At 38.1% G+C, this 15,056-nt stretch overlaps 1 long non-coding RNA gene across 2 annotated transcripts in view; it reads left to right on the top strand.

The window, feature by feature from the left end:
- The window catches only part of LOC139591273 (uncharacterized), a 232,737-nt gene that overhangs the window by 764 nt on the left and 216,917 nt on the right, over window positions 1–15,056 (top strand). The gene's annotated exons all lie outside the window — the stretch shown is intronic.

The following is a 15,056-nucleotide window of genomic DNA, read 5'->3' on the forward strand; positions in this document are numbered from 1 at the left end:
TCTCGCTTGCCTGGCTCAGATGCAGAGCCGGGGGACGGCGGCGGGGATCGCGGCCAGGGCTGGGGCGGAGCGGGGCGGGAGCCAGTGCAGGGATCGGGGCTGGGGCTGCGGGAAGGTGGAGCGGGGCCGGGGGCAGGGGGGATGGGGATGAGATGGGAATGGGGATGGGGATGGGGATGGGGATGGGGATGGGGATGAGGATGGGGATGGAGGCCGGGGCCGGCTGCGGAGCGGAGCGCCGGGGCGGTGTCGCGGTGCCGCTGGAGCGGAGGCGCGGCGTCCCTGCTCGCCCCGCGGCCGGCTCCTGCCGCCCTCCCCGCCGCTCCCCCGCACACCGCGGCTCCCCGAGCTCCAGCCTGCAGGGATCCGAGACAGGTGGATAGCAGGCAAGTCCTCCGAGCGGTCCTAGATCTGGTGGGGAGCGAGCATCATCCCGCCTGCAGAGAGCTGGGGCTGCAGGAGCCGCTAATGCAGATGTTGCCATTCTGTAATTAATTCTCTGCCCGAGAGCGAGCCAGGAAGCAAGCTGCATTGAAGTTTCACTGTGGTTTTCACCTACAAGGGATGACGGAGACAACCTGGCCATATCCCAGCCTTATGCTTTAGGGATGACAAGAGTCTGACTCTTCTTTTTCATCCCTCTTCATCCCTCCTGCCATTGCCCTTAAACAGCTGAACTGAAAGTTATTGCTCACCAGATACGGTAGAATAATGAGGATAGGGAGTTATTCATGGATTATTTATTCTACAATCAATGAGGCAAAGAAAAATGAAAACAATTATTTCTCAGGTGTTATATAGAGAAAGCTGAGAAATGGAGAGGTATAATTTCTTTAGAGGAGCCCCAAAGCAGGGATAAATTATTTTCAGTGACTAATACACATGCTGTTAACAAGTACCTGCTGTTATTTAGTGACTGTGATGAAGTGGTTAAGACTGTGTGTAAGATGAGATTTTCAGAAAGGCCTTGGGATATTAGGATCCTCAATCCTATTGCCTTTCTGAGGGAGTACAGTGCCTATCTTTTAGGTCACTTTGAAAGCTCATCCATACATAATATGTGATATCCCAGGAGAGCTGTGGCCTAGAGATTTGAGCACAGCCCAGGAAAAATCTTAAATGCCAGCCCTGGGAAAAGTGTTTCTGTAGTCTTGTCCAACTGCCATAATTTTTCCTCCTTGAGGCTTTCCCTGCCTTGCCTTATCCATAAAGAGTGTTAATATATCAATATTTCAAATGCTTTCATAGAAGTAATGCCAATATGTATACAGCAAATATGAAATGAAAGAGTGCACTATGAATAAGTTTTATTATACTTATTTCTGGTTTTGAAAGAATAAATATTTCCCTAGAGACTCTGTTACCTCTTCCCTGCATTATCCTGAGCTCTTTGCAATGCCCTCCCCTTTATAACTGACAGATACATTTTGATATCCAGTCATCATTATGATATGTGAGTTTTTTGGGAATTGACTAAGAACCAGATATTAATTAGTGACATTAAAATTGTTCAAAAATGCCTCTTCCCTTAACTTCCTTCTTGTTTACATCTTCTGTCCCCCTCCTGCTGTACATCCCACAATTTTTCAAGTTCATTAACCTACATTTTCTTTTCTTTAACTACCACTGAAATGGTAGAGCTGATATAGTATCACAAACTGACTGCAAATATTCACAGAAAAAAGACTGACTATGACATGCAAAAATTTCTACCACCTTCATTCTGAGTTCTTGAAACCCTTTCTGTGTTCATTGGCCTTTATAATTCACTTGAATAAGTAATAAACAGCTTATTTGAGTAAGTACTTAAAGGCTCAGCAGACCATTTTTCAAACAAAATTTCTGTTTCTTAAGGCTCTTCCAACAAGCACAACAAAAAACATACTTGCTCGTCACCCATTCATACTTTTATACCTGTATACCTGTATATCACCTACCTCATCAAGTCCTCCACAGGACAAGAACCTTGACTTGATTTTAGTTGTTCAAACTTCATACTTGTTTAGCATATGATGATTGGGGTTTTCAAAAATGTACTCAAATTCATCATAAGTAGATAGACATTGAAAAAAAAATAGCTAAAGAGGATAAGACAATAATTCAAAACAGGAAGATCCAGCAGGCTGGTTGGTGAATATTTCAATAATGGTGACAGTAGAAAATTTCCTTGTGGTTTGAGACGGAAGAAATGGCACAGATTATTGCCTTTTTCCCCACCTCGGAATAGGATCAGTCCTTAAAAACTGCATAAAATATTTAAACTATATAGCAACAGAAATGAGTTGTGCAAGGGTAATACAATTATTTTTAATATAACCACAAGTGAGGCCTGCAAAATCATTAACTTTGACTGATTCTGTCACACAAAAATCATTACAAAGATCTTCAGGCATTCTTTAGTCCTATAAAACAAGCTAACCATATATACTCTTTTTTTTTTTTCCTTTCTTTTTCCTGGAGCGTGTTGTGAAGTATTACTTTACATGATTCAACAAATCCAAGTTGAATATATTAACCTTTGCAACGAAAACATGGTCAGATTGTGTTAGGTCACAATATGAAGTTATTAGATACTTCTACTCATTCTCCTAACATTTCTGTTCCAGAGTGTAAATGTAAGGATGTTTCTAAGCAAGCAGTGAGACATGCCTGCAGTCTCAGCAGGGCACCTACAAGCTTTAGCACCCGTATCCTGCAAATGTCAAGTGTTTGCAGCTTGGGTCAACAGTGTTCTCCCCTCTCTATAGGTTAGGAAGGTGTTATAGCAGACTGGGACAGCCACACCAGCCAAGAGGTGCAGAAGGAGGATCTTCCATCTAAGCTACTCCCATAAGAGTCCCTTATTTTTATTTCTCAGATCATAAAATCATATAATTGTTTAGGTTGGAAAAGACCTTTAAGATTGTATAGTCCAACCACTAGCCCAGCACTGCCAGGCCACCACTAAACCATGTCCCAAAGTGCCACATCTACACATCTTTTAAATATTTCCAGGGTGGTGACTCAGCTACTTCCGTGGGCAGTCTGCTGTTATGCTTGGCAACCCTTTTCATGAAGAAATTTTTCTCAGTATCTGACCTAAACATGTCACAATTTGAGGCCATTTCCTCTTGTTCTGTTGCTTTTATACTTGGGAGAAAAGACCTGACCCCTGCCTGGCTACAACCTTCCTTTCAGGGAGTTGTAGAGAGTGGTAAGGTCTCTCCTGAGCCTCCTTTTGTCCGGGCTAAACACTTCCCTTGGCTGCTCCTCTTAAGATTTACTCTTTAGACCCTTCCCCAGCCCTTCTCTAGAAATGCTCCAGCACCTCAATATTTCTTTTAGTAAGGGGCCCTAAACCAGCCAAAGAATTTGAGTTGCAGCCTCACCAGTGCCAATGACCACTTCAACACTCCCAAAGCATTAAAAAGTAGAGAGATATCTCAGTCAACTGGTGAAACCTCCCTGGCAATTAGAAAGACACTACAGTGTTAAAAGACTTCAGTTATTACAGCTGTACACAAATTTTATTGAGCTTAATGGAAATTGTACACACATATTGATGAATGAATAGATCATTCTGAATTTACTATAGCTGTCAAGCAATGTCTGCTAAATGGAATTCATCCTGGATAGAACTATATTTACAGTATGTGAATGTCAAGAGGGAAAATACAATGTCAGAAAGCTAGAAAGGGTAATTCAGAATTTCAAACACTGGTGGGACCAAATGGCATCCAATAACATGATAAGTTGGTTCCACAGAAGAAAATGAGCCAACTTGAAAAAGAACATGCAACTTTTGAATTAATACTGAAAAGTAAATATGAAGCTTTTTTATGCCTAACAAACTACCATTTTTAAATATTGTTTCCCTTTTATATTTTTGGTTTCCCCAGCCCTCTTGCATGGGAGAGCTCTAAAAATCATCTATAGCAGAATTTTCCATCCAAGTCTCTAGGATATTTAATACATTTAAATATGTACTTCAAATTATGACCAAAACAAGGCTTTATGGTCACATGCAGAGAATTAAATGCCTGATAATAGACAGCTCTATTACTGGAGGAAGTCTTCGGTTTATTAAGAACAATGTCAGGTTTTCTACTGGGATTCTTGATACTCATGGGTATTTCTCTGAGGAAGAAGGGATCACATGAATATTGTGATCCTATGAGAAGTTGTAAAGACCTGAAGAAAATACTTATTTTCCAGAAATGCAAGGAAAGTCTTTCCTAATCTTAATGCATCTGAAAAGGAAGATGAAGGTGCATTAGCAGAAAAGATACAGTATCTTCTTCTTGCTCCTCGCAGCTAAAAATATAGCATAATATTTTGAAGTGAATGCATTTTTGTCTTGACCATCAGTTAATTATGGTAATTTTATTAAAACAAGAAGATAAAAAATGGAAATATGTGTTCACACGGACATCAAAATAAATTGAAGATGTTCAGAAGTTTTCAGCTTCGTGTCCCTGTATCTTTTGTAGTCGAAACATCTGCTTAAGACAGCATCTACCTTTAGAAATTTCTTTTGTGATACCTTGCTCTCTATTAATCTGCACTGTATATGAAACAATTTGACAAACAATTATGAGGGGCAGTTGAGGTCACTTGGTTTGTTCAGCCTGGAGTACAGGAGACTGAGACGAGACCTCATTGTGGTCTTCAACACCATCAGAAAGGGAAGCAGAGGTGCAGGTACTGATGGCTTCACTCTCATGACCAGTGACAGGACCCAAGAGAATGGCATGAAACTGAGTCAGGGGTGTTTAGTTTGGATATCAGGAAAAAGTCTTTCACCCAGAGGCTGGCTGAGAACTGCAACAGGCTCCCCAGGGAAGTGATGACAGCACCAAGCCTGACAGAGCTCAAGAAGCATTTGGACAATGCTCTCAGGCACATGGTGTGACTCTTGAGGTGTCATGTGCAGGGCCAAGATCTGGACTCAGTGATCCTTGTGAGTCCCTTCCAACTCAGCAGATGCCATGATTCTAGGGCTAAATAATTGTCTAGGTGCATCATTTAAGTGCATGTAAAGAAAGAAAAGCCTTGCTAAAGGAAAATATCTTTTTGCTAACCAAATTTCAAATTTGGTATTATAGTTGATTCCTTTCCCTACCATATCTGGCCTCAGTTTTTCTTCTTAATTCAGTTTAGACCATTTCATAGGCAATCCATGGATGCATAGCAAAAGCTCTATATTGAAAAAATGCACAGAAAGTGAATTATAGTAATAATATCAAAAGTTATTGCAATTACATTGAAAATACTTCAGTCACCTTTAAAGGAGAAATCCAAATCAATCTGGAACATTTCCATCTGCTATTTGTGGGGCAGGAAAAAAGGCATCCTTTCACTAATGCACAGCCTGCAAGGTAAATGCCAGAGAAGAGACTGTCAGCTCTTCTTAGGCTATCATTTGTGTCTGGATGAGGAGACTTCATGTGACTTGAAGGTATTTTCAAGACAAGTACATAGCAACACTTTGGAGATTACAGTAAATACTTCCACAGCAAAGTAATATTTGTGAAAAATTAATGTATTTTTAGCCATATTTTAATGCAAATTAGTAGCTGAAAACATGGGAAAGAGCCAGCATAATTTAACACAATTTCTTTCCTTAAACTGACAGTGATCTACAGCCCTCATCTTGGGAATTTCTTCAGGAAAGGTTTTGAAATAATTCACAACTAGTAGCTTTAAACCACTGCTTTACTTTAAATAATTTGTGTTACTGAGGATATAGCCTCATTATCTACTCAATACATATTTAACAGATTGGAAGAGGTTAGCAGAGTAATGCACTAAAGTTACTGAAGCATTTAAGCATTCTGAGTAAATATATATTTGCCTCCCTCTTATATTGTCCACATCATTCAGTCTCAATTACCACACTAATAAACCAGTTATCTTCATCTCCTACTACAGATAACATATGGATACTTGACCATAAAAGTCCTTTAAAATACTACCATGTACTCTGTCTTATATTAGGAGTATCCAGAGTCCTCTTGAACCATATTATAAATTCTTCCTTGCAATTGATTGTGGTAAGGTACTTGGTGCTTCAGTTAAACATGAAGCTCCAGTAATTCTTAGTTATGACTCCAGAACTGCCTTTTATTAAGTGTCTACAGTGCATCTAGTACAGAGCAGGGTGTCAGTCATGACTGAAGCTCCTGCATAATACTCAAATACAATTATAGCTAAAGATAAATGCACACTGCTTTGACTATCTGCACACCTGCCTGTCAGATAACTTCCTATGCATCCCCTGTGTTCCTGTGGGTTTCTTTCTTTCTTTTTCTTTCTTTCTTTCTTTCTTTCTTTCTTTCTTTCTTTCTTTCTTTCTTTCTTTCTTTCTTTCTTTCTTTCTTTCTTTCTTTCTTTTTCTTTCTTTCTTTTTCTTTCTTTCTTTTTCTTTCTTTCTTTCTTTCTTTCTTTCTTTCTTTCTTTCTTTCTTTCTTTCTTTCTTTTTCTTTCTTTCTCTTTCTTTCTTTCTTTCTTTCTTTCTTTCTTTCTTTCTTTCTTTCTTTCTTTCTTTCTTTCTTTCTTTCTTTCTTTCTTTTTCTAAAAATGTCTGGCATTAAGAATATCAATTGTATGAAGATTGGCAACCTGGTCACTTTTTCAAAAATTGAAAGGATTAGATAAGCTTTGTGCTAACTTTAGGAAGCCACTCACTGGGGCTATGCAAGCACAATAACTCCTTGGGCTTCAGTGGAGTTTCTGAGCTGTGCAAGAGCTGCAGCCAAGCCTAGCCAGATCAGATCAGATCAGCCTGCAGCTCACAGTGGAGCTGCTCTATCTCATGCCTTGAAGATTGCTCCCATTGACCAGTTGGAGGTTTTCATTACTGCCACCAGCCCTCCTACTTTAAATGGAAAAATAAACATTGTAGGTTTTTGGTGAAGGAGATTGTGTGTTAGCTTGTGTGGTGACCTGAAAACCACTATTTGTTTTATTGTCATATGGATGAAAAAATTGCAACTGCTGTAGTAGTTATGTCCTGAAAAAGAGGTGGCTTATTCATTCCTTGTTCAGAGTAGTGCCACTCCAGTCTGCCTGCTCTTCTTTCAGGGAAATCAGTCAGCAGACTTCAGTAATATGTAATAAAATCATAGATGTAACAAAAGTGCACATACAAATATTTTGAGGACAAATGATTGCCCTTTTTATCTCAGTAGCCATTTTGGAAGTAAGGATGAAACTGAGAATGAAATTACCTCTGTAGCAGTGATAAGGGAATGAAGTCAAAGTATAAATTGTAGGGTTGTACCATATTTTTATTCCATTCTTCCTTCCACACTGAGGCCTCTAAAGCAAAGAGAAAGCCTTATCAGGAGGCACACAATATGAAGAGCTCTCTGATGTATGAAGCCACATCTGTGACCACCCTTAATGGCATGCAGCTTCTCAGCATATTTGATAGTGCAGAGGCCTCTCATAAAGACCACTCCAGCTTAATTTGTAAGCAGCCATGTTCTAGATTTAATATCTCTAGATTTTAATCTGCACATTGCAAAACAACCTGACTTTATTGCCTGGAGTTAGGAAACATCTAATCAAAGACATGATTGTAAAGTCTTTTTCTACAATCAATAGGTAATGCAATAAACTCTCACATGCCTTGCCACACAGCAGGAGGAGAGGTGCAGCCAGACTGACAGCATACATGGCAAACTAAAAGACACCATATTAACCCTGTGTGTGATGACACTTGCAACAACCACCACAATGCACTCCAAATGTGCCATCCACTCTGGTATCACATGAAACACTTTTTGAGCATGTTTCCTCTAGTTTGGAAATGAGAAGTCTCCCTAACCAAGGCAAGAGGGTTCTAAAATAAACACCCCAAAAATTTATCTGATATTAGAGACCACAGAATCATGAAGAAGACTGTGGGTAAGCTGCCTTTTTTACATACCAGGGGATTTAGTTGCAGCCCACCACAGAGTTTTATTATCTCCCAGACCCCAGAATTATATATCACTATGTATGTACATATAAGTACCACTCACTCACACAAATAAAAACCTAATGTTATGTGTTTAATGAGTCATGCACATTTAAAGAAAACTGCAAATATCTATTATAGAAGAGCAAGCTTATTATTAAAATATGCTCTGGATTTTCTTCATTCATAAGCAAACAAGATTGGAAAAGACCATCTAAGTCATATTGGTTGCCCAGATTTATCTCTGAGACAAATTCCCTTCTCCTCTCAAGCATAAATCCTTTTTACAGTATTAATGAAATATAGAGTGATTTGGAGATACTTTCTGTGAGGTATGGCTAATGAAAATCACTTAGCTTTATGACCTTCTTTAGCTTTTAGAAAGCATTAAACATGAAAAAATACATGTATTTTCTCAAATATACATACATACTAGAAGTATGTTATACTTATTGATCTTATCTCATTGTCTAATTAAAAATTAGGCAAAAATCACATAAGGTAGACTAAAGTCCTACAATGGTGCACAAATTTTTAGCTCTAAATGCATTGGTATTAAAAAGTGCTTAAATTACAATAACTTACTCACTACAATGTGGCATGTAATAAATGAACAATAATTTATTCTCCACAGCATCTAAGGATTTCTAAGCATCATACAAATATTGAATTAAGCTTCCCAACAAGACAAGTAAATATTGTATCTGCGTAAAGAACAAGAACACAAATCTATGCGGTGTCCAAAATCACCCATATTCCAACTATTGCAAAAAAGATTCACGGCTCTGAGACCAAACACAAGCTTTTAAAGGCAGACAAATCAGCAAGAGCTATGCCTCTTGTCCTACAGGGCAAGTTGCCCTATCAAGGCAAGTGAACTGAAAGTGCTCCATTAGTACTTTGATGGAGATGGCAGAGAGTACAAGAGAGTATGAAAGATTTAATCATCAGAAACACACTCTAAGAGGGAAAGGCAGAAGAACCTAAGTGAAAAGTACTTTAAAAGGAATCAAAGGAACTTGATGACTACAGCTAACCAGCTAATGCCTTTTGCTACCCATAAAAAAGCATGATAGAGTTATAGGTGAACTAGATGAAACTTGTAGTATAAATGTTCATAATTTACAGAGTACACACATTTCTGTTGTGCATCATTCAAAAGTGATAGTGTTATTTTGTAGAAATTTCTGCATTTCGTAGAAATGACTTGAGTGCAGGGAGGAATTTAATAGAACCACTTGTAACTTTTGAACACTGAAAAATCTTCAATATCCCAGCAAAAAACCTTGAAATGTGTTGAAATCTATATAACTGCACTCTGCAAAAGAAAGATGAAGAGCAAACTATTTCCACTTAAAAAAACCCCTTGAACTGTGGTAAATATTTAGAACCAAGAAGAATGCAATCTCTTAAGAACCAAAAGGAATGCAATCTAATTATGAGTGCTGCTGTGATAAAAGCACTGAATCCTACTGTGTTTCCAACTTCATGAGGAAGCAAGGTCTCATTGTTCTGCCCACAGACATGCCTGCAAATGTAGGAGAATTTTTGATGCAATGAAAAGACTGAAACACTATTCTATACTCACCCATCTTACAGCAGCAATTTAGTTGTTTCCACTTTTACCTCTAGCAAAGGCCATTCTATATGAGGGGTAGGATATGTCATTAACATTCTGAAAAGCTTGAAATACAATATCACTTGTTTTCTAGGTGCTCTCCGCCCACCTGGATGTTTCTCTATCAGCTTGTGGATATCTTGCTTAGAGGTTGTGCAGGAAGAAAATTTTAACCCACTGTACATGTACTGATACTATCAGTTCCAGGACACATCTTAGTCACACTTCTTTCAAGCCAGCTATCTGCAAAACTGGCCGCTCTAAGATGCTTCAGAAGCACCTACAGCATTTATAGACACACTCAAAGGGGATATTTTGACAACTCACATTGAGAAATCCATTCTTCCCAGAACAAGTGCATCTTTTGTTCATTAGTGCTCTGTTCAGCTCGGTTGACCTTGGTTTTTATTTCTAACTTTGATTGCTGTAACATTCGCTCTGCTGCTCAGCTAGCAGTCTATAGGATTCCAACAAGTAAATGGTTAGAAGGAAAAAAAAGATAGCATCTTTCTCCCTCACAAATCAAGGAATGGTACAGCTGAATATAGACATCTAGGTTTGAACTTGTCACTTCAGTCTCCCTTTACTCTTGACAGAGAGCTAGTCAGTATTGCCAGTATCATCTCAGATAAGATTCATGTTACCCTAAACTAGACATTTGAACATGATCAGATGAGTCAAGCACCATTAAAGTTCCTCTCCTTTACCTACAGGGAGACCCTTGAGTACCCAGCACAGCTGTAGACAGTGAAACATGGGCCTTAGAACAGAAACTCTGTCGTTCCCACACACTCTGCTTTACCACTGTGTCTACCCACAAACACTGTGGTGGCTTACTCATTTTGAGATGAGGATAACCACATGGAAAATAGTGGGGTCAGATTGTAAATTGTGAAGCATGGTGCATAACAAGGTGCTTCAAGTGCCATTGCCTAGTAAGAATATGGCCTAGATTTTAAATTTGCTTATTAATACCAAGACTAAATTTTTGTAGTCAGACAGAAATTACATTAATACCAATAATAATTATAATTAAAAAAAAAAAAAAATGCCACAAAACTAAGAAGGCTTCATAGTGTAAGTAACAGAGAGGAAGAAAAAAATATGATCATTGGACAAATCAAAGAAAATACTGTATTTAGCAGTAAAAATAGTAGGTGCTCTACAATTTTGCAGCCCATAGAAGAAACTAAAGAAGAGAGACAGTTGTGCTGGCTTTTCCTTGTTTTTCAGTCTATTTTATTCTCTTTCTTTTTATCATAGATTTGTAACTTATTGAATCTAATCATGACAGCAATATAAGAACCATCAAAATAAAGGAATTCCCTGTAATTAATGCACATACTGGGTAGACAAAAGCATTAATATAGTCATTTTTATATGGCTAGGTCCCACCCAAATTGCAGATTATTTCTTGGACTAACACCTTGCAAATAATCTAAATTAAGAAACAAAAAAGGCTAGCTTTTAAAAAAAATAGAATAATCTTTTCAAGGAGATCATGTGTATTCTCCTTGTGTTTAATTATAATCTCTATTTTGCTTCCAAAACTGAAACAAAAGAAAATTTCTTGGTCTTTGTGTCTTCTTTCAGAAACCCAAATGTCATGCTATAACAATCTATGTGGCCAGCTACTCTCTGCTCAAGAGGTCTTCCGACATTTCCATTTATTTTATTGTCAACTCTCAAAGTAAAACATAAAAGAACTGGAGATACTGAATCCTTGGCTCTGAGGGATTGCTGAACAACAAGAAATACAGCAATTTGATTTCCTAACAAGACTCCAATATCAACCCTTCCCTGCTGTACTGACAGTTATAGAGCAGAACAATTTTCACCTGCATGGATGCAGAGTAAACCCTTCCTTCATTTTTTGGTGACAGACTAGATATGCTCAATTGCTTCTCCCTCTCCAGCCTGTGCAAGAAAAAAACTAGTTAAAATCTTATGTATGCATATAATACTCATGGTATTTCCAAGTTCCTTTGACAGCTGGGAATGGTGTTTGGTGGACATTCTCTGCTACACCAAAGCAAAATCACAGCTCCTTACACTGAGCCAATGCTTGCTGTATAGAGAGAGAGCATTTGGATTGGTTTGTCTTTTATAGTTTACTCTGCCTTCCTTTATTTGTCAGTGGCCAAATCCCTCACTGGTTTCATGGTGAGCTTGGCTCAGTTTGTGATCCTGTAGAGCTAATATTGTCTTGCTTGTCTCTTACTGACATAATTTATGATAGCACTTGGTAAAACACTCATGATAAGTGGCCATCCAACTCTATTTTCCAGTCTCTCTGGAAAACACACACTTCTTGCTTGGCCAGTTCCATCTTAACATGAAGCTTGATTACTGAGTAAGAAGTCTGCTCTATGGATCTGTACATACTTGCACTGAGAAAAACTGACACACATCCAGACCCACCAAAAATTTAGTTACCCCAGAAAGTAATAAGGCTGATAGATGGTGGAAAAATCCTACAAGACTATATGTAGGACAATAATTTCCTGATTTGAATCAAAGACCAGAAGAGATTTCCTGATCTATCAATTTTAACCCCTTTTGGCTTCAAGAATTCAATTTTAAACTTTCTTAACTTTTCCATATTTTTTTTTCCTTTTGGAAAATTGAATCAGAACATTCTAATGATCAAGAACCTTTGAATTTTAATCAGTAATATCTTTATGGTGGTTTATATGCATTTTCTCCTGTGTTAACATTACCCCTTATCTAGAAATTGTTCTTAAGTCCCAGGCAGATTAATCGCAAGAAAAATTGTTGAGAGTTTAAATGTTTGGTTGCAATATGGGTGGGAAAATGGGCTTACATAAAATGAGCGTATTGCTATTTATAATAATATAAGCATTGGTGTCCTTTCAAATACATTGGGGGGAAAATGGGAGCTCTTGGGGTTTTCCCTATATTTGTTTGACACTAAAAATGCCCAACAGTGATTATGGTTACAATTCAAGAAACACAACAGCATGTACATTTATAGAAAAGCAGAACAACACTTGTATATAAAACCATTCTTGTCTTTCTGGAAATTAACACAAAATGTTTTAACTACTCATATGTCTTAATCTTCTCTTCAGCAGAAACTGACACTTTCTGGGCCATTTGCTTTTGTGTAAAATATTGTGCTTAGAGAATGATGCTTTAGATGTATGTTTTACATGAGAACTATGCTGTCTTTCAGTTCTGCAAAGTTCTACATATGTGTTTTCTTAAACATCTCAGTCCACTATTTCAGGGTACCCAATCAACATTTCTGTCACTACTATTCATTTCAAAGGAAGATGCTAGTGTAAGGTAAACTATTATGAAAACAGTAGGATGAGACTTTAATTTATTTAGAAACCAAAACTTGGTATTTTTCAAGTGTCAAAGTAAAAAACTGCTCACACAGGGTTCAGCTTTTCTTCTCCTGAGTGATTTATTAGTTCATGTAGGTGCCTTCATGTTTAAAGCAAGGGAGAAGTGACTCCTCTGGCTCATCTGGTCACTGGTGGCATTCACCTTATGTACATGTCAGCTAAGATCTGTGGACAAGAGAAATTCAATTACTACATGGTAAAGCAGATGGGAATATAAAATTTTATGAAAACTCTATGAAAGATTTTTATATTCTCTTCAGTTTGTTTTTTTTTTCCTGCAGTTTGCCTAGCTGTTACAAGAGCATGAACATTCCAAGTAAAAGCTTTTTGAATTACTCTGAGTACCTGTGTTTTCAATGAAAACCAGAAAAATAATTCATATTACACATTCTAGGCAAAAATACTTTCATCCTGTTCTGTCACAGAGGATGGAGGAAGGATTGCAGCTCCATTCTACAAGTGTCACTGGGAAAAATATCTGTGAAGTATTTATGCACTAAATGCCGAATTTTATTTTACTTCAAAATTACAACTTTTTTTGTTGCCAATACATGCAGAATTTGGTATATGTGGAGCACAGAATCTGCTTATAAGCTCTTCTTCCCTCTTTTTGCTTTATGACATATATTTTATGAATACATTAAGGTGCCCATATTTATTGTTGATGTTCTGTGCAGCCACAGGTAGGAAAAGGACAGGATGACAGGTTATTCAGTTCAGCTTGTATCTCAACTCTCTCAGAGAGGGTTCGATTCCTTTCATAACAGTGATAGAAATAATCACACAATTTTGTTGTGTCTTTAATCTTCACATTAAACAAGCATGCTGTCCCCTTACTAAAAAATGGTAATATTGGAAAAGAATATGCTCTCCACACACTGTAAGATTGTTAATTTCTCATAACTTTTGTACTGTGTAAACTATGAGCAGCAAAATGTATAATACATCTGGTCATAAACCAAGGTACCCTACCAGGACCAAGCAACCCTTGGTGAGGAATTGTGTGTCTGTCTTAGTTTACCCCTGAGAACCATCCCAAGCTTGCTCAAAATGGTGCCCCACAATTCTGTATCTCCAAAAGCATATATCTTTGTCCATGGTTCACCAGAGCACAAAAAAGTCCAAACCAAACCAAATAAATCCCATAGCTGAAACTGTATTTTAATAGACTAGGTATTTGTGTGTATTGGAACATAGAGGTAGCCAGGCCATGCACCAAACCTGGATGAAATGCAAAGAGCAGATTTATTTCATTCCCTCACTAACAATGCCAGGCGGCAGAGACACAGAGAGACACGGGCTCTGTTAGGCTTGGTTCATCCTGGGGGACAGAGACACACAGGGAGAGGGATCCATTAGGCTCAGTTCATCCTTCTGGGCAGGAGGGGCACTGCCTGCCCCAGTGTACCAAAGGGCTCCATGATGCACAGTTTATCAAGAGACTGTGTTTCAATAACCCCCGAGCCTTTGATCTCTCTCTCCCAGCATGAGGCTCAAGCACATCTGTGGGAGTACGTACACAGGAACTCTACTTTTTTGAAACAGGCAGAGGATGAACAACACTAGGCATAATAAACGGAATTTTCTCACCCTGAAATTCTTGGCATTCCTACCCGCAAGGTCAGTTGAGCACATTTACTATTCTCCTGACCATTCTTCCATTTTTAACCATTTCCTCACAAATACTGTTCTATTACTTCTACCGCTTGAGACTAAAGATTTCACCGGACACGAATGGCAATTCAAGCATTTGAGAAGGTGGACTGGATTTAGCCTAAAAGCCCTGTATATGTTCTATGCATGGAATGAAAAGAATGTAAAAAAATTCTTTATGTGCAGTGTTAAAACCAATTTCTCCCTAATTTACTAGTCATCAAAGAGTAGTAAAGGGGAAGAAATTACTAGTAGACAACCTATATCTTGCAGACACCGCTGAACATTTCCAGTACATATCTGTTGTTGTAGGCTGAAAATTTTCCTCAGACAACATAAAGACTTTGATTCTGACTGTAAATAAAATGATTGATAAAACTAAATAACTTCTTATTGTGGTCAGAAGTATATAATAGCCCTAAAATTAACTATTGCCATTATCTTAAAATATGGTCATATAAAAAAATGC

Source organism: Agelaius tricolor, unplaced genomic scaffold, assembly GCF_023055355.1.
Source record: "Agelaius tricolor isolate 1412-34295 unplaced genomic scaffold, bAgeTri1.0.p SCAF_6, whole genome shotgun sequence".
In the NCBI taxonomy this organism is placed as follows: domain Eukaryota; kingdom Metazoa; phylum Chordata; class Aves; order Passeriformes; family Icteridae; genus Agelaius; species Agelaius tricolor.